Consider the following 2,785-nt stretch of genomic DNA (forward strand, 5'->3'; position numbering starts at 1 on the left):
TAACCAATAACAATAATTAAATTTTAAAACACATACTTTGTTTAATTGTCATTAATATAGTTTAGTTATTTCGTAACTATGTTTATTTTATATATAAAATAAACAACTGAATATCTAATATTATTATTTAACTTTGTGTTTTTTTTAAATTGAAAAATATTTTAAAAAAACAAATACTATTTATAAATGAAGAAAACTTTTTGAAAAAATTTTATATAATTTGTATTTAGATTTTGTTTCAATCCAAAAATACAACTCAAAAATGGATTTAAACAAAAAAACATAATATAAATAAATAATCTGTAAAAATATTTGACAAAGATTAATAAATGAAATAATACCCTCGTGGTTTATAGAAACGTTTTTAGTTTCTCCACGAGGGTTAACATTGGAGCGAATAGGAAAGGAAGAAAACCCAGATATGAAGCGAAAATCAAGGACTAAACATATGGCAGGAGTCACCTAAAAAAAGGCAGGAGTTAAACTATTAAGACCCAAAAGATGGTGAACTATGCTTGTGGTGTTTGAAGCCGAAGGAAACTTTGGTGGAAGGACTTAGGAGTGTTAACGTGCAGATTACTTGCAATATATGAGTATAGGGGCGACAGACTAATCGAACTATCTAGTAGCTGGTTCCACCTGAATATTCCCTTAGGAAGGTTGAAGTGAGAAAGTAGTGACGATTGGTAAAAATGATGATTGGACATGTTGAACAGTTTGACTTTTCAATATTTTAACAAACTATGAATAGTCGAGATATCTTAAACGATAATAATTTATTAGGAGTGAGCATATGCGGACTTCAAATCGGCCAAGTCTGGTAAGCAGGACTGGCGATGCGGGATGAACCGAACATACAGATAAAGTATCCAAGTCTTATATGAGGAGAACCATAAAAGGGTTCATTCATATTGACAATAGAACGATGGCCATGGAAGTTGGAAATCGCCAATGAGTGAGTAACAACTCACCTATCGAATGGATGAGCTTTCAAAATGGAAGGTATTATAACGAGAGAGGTGATACTGTATCATTGTGGAGGCTGAGGCACACGAGGAGTAAGGAAATGCATGGTGTCAAGAATACGTGAGTGATAAAGGTAGAGAAGTAATTTCTATTGAAACAGACTTGAGTACAGATCTTGGTGGAAGTAGCAAATACTTAAAAAAAAACATTCAAGGATTAAAGAGGAGAAAGGTTCCTAGACAACATTAATTGGAATATGGTGAATGAATTCTCAAAGACAGGTTGGTAAATGCAAGAATGAACTTATACAAAACACCACAAGGCTGGCAAAACAACTTTCCCAAAGACTTTGTTTAAAGTGTACCAAAAAGTTAAATCAATTTTGAATATTTGTTTATCATCTAATTGTTTGTAATTGAAATAGAATAATTTATATAATACAATTAATTGAGTATAAGTGTTAAAATTTATTAATAAAATTCATAGTTTTAAATTTAGTAAATTTTACTAAAAATCAAACTATATAAATTAATGTTTTGGCATTTTTGGTCAAATTGGTTTGTTGCAATCAAAAAAAATCAAAACATTTAAAATGTTTACAAAATTGATCACAAAAAACTGAAATATTTTTACTCACGAACGTTTTTATTTTTTGGCATGAAGAAATTATTATTGTTTTCTTTGTTTTGTTTGATGGCAAAGTCAATTGTGTTATAAATTATGTCGTTTACATAAATTTGTATTTCATTTTGACAATTTTAGCTGTAAATTTTAGACCAGTTTTGATTTATTTGTTATCGTTGGATAGTTTTTAGGTGTTGTGATTTGTTATATTCAGGTTGTTTTTAAAAGGTCTTTGATATAAATATTATTTTGAAATTCAAATGGTATTTTAAAAAATTGTCATTTTAAAATATGTCTTGATATTTTGGATATTTTGGTTTTTGAATTGTTATTCTTTTAGTATTTGTATTCATGTTATTAAAATGTTATTTATCCCAATAAATGATGTATATATTACCTATCATTTTTGGGTAAATATACAACGTTTCAATGTGTATGTTTTTTAACTATTTTAATTGATATTTTAAGTTATATATTTGGTTGATTAATTTTATTAAGAGTAAATTTATTTTTTTGTTTTATAACTGCTTTTGATTATTCAATTATTTAAAATAAAATGCCCGATTTTGTAGCAACTTTCTCGACATATCTATCCTAATAAACAATAATTAATTCCCGTTTATTTTAACATTATTCACGAAATATAAACCAAAACTATTCCTGATAAATTAGGTAGAATGTGTTTAATATTAATTTGTTTTTTTCGATTAAAATGAAATTTTTTTAAGGCATAATGAAAACAGGAAAAATATAATTGGGTTTGAAAAACTCTAAATGTATTGCTAGTTTTTATTGGCGCAATTTTTGACAGACCAAAAAATGGGGAACCTTGTATAAATTATACTCTGTATTGTTAGTTGCCACTGTTTTGATTGTGAATTTTTTAATAAAAGTTGTTATTTTTTTAAATTTTTATCAAAATATTATAGTATCATTTGATTAATAATATAATTATAATTTTATAGTTTGTTTGATAAACTATTACATAAAAAATATTATAATTTTTATTATAAAAATATACTAGAAGCACTCAGAGAAATATAGTAAAAATCTAGTTAACTCAGAGAAAAATAAACCACTCTTAAGAGTAGTTCTATTTTTAGCCAACTCTCAATTATAGAATAGTTATTATGATAAAAATATTACTATAAAATAGTATTATTTTTTATAATCAATATAATTACTAATAACAATT

The sequence above is a fragment of the Entamoeba invadens genome (assembly GCF_000330505.1).
Source record: "Entamoeba invadens IP1 unplaced genomic scaffold scaff_1105074724775, whole genome shotgun sequence".
In the NCBI taxonomy this organism is placed as follows: domain Eukaryota; phylum Evosea; order Mastigamoebida; family Endamoebidae; genus Entamoeba; species Entamoeba invadens.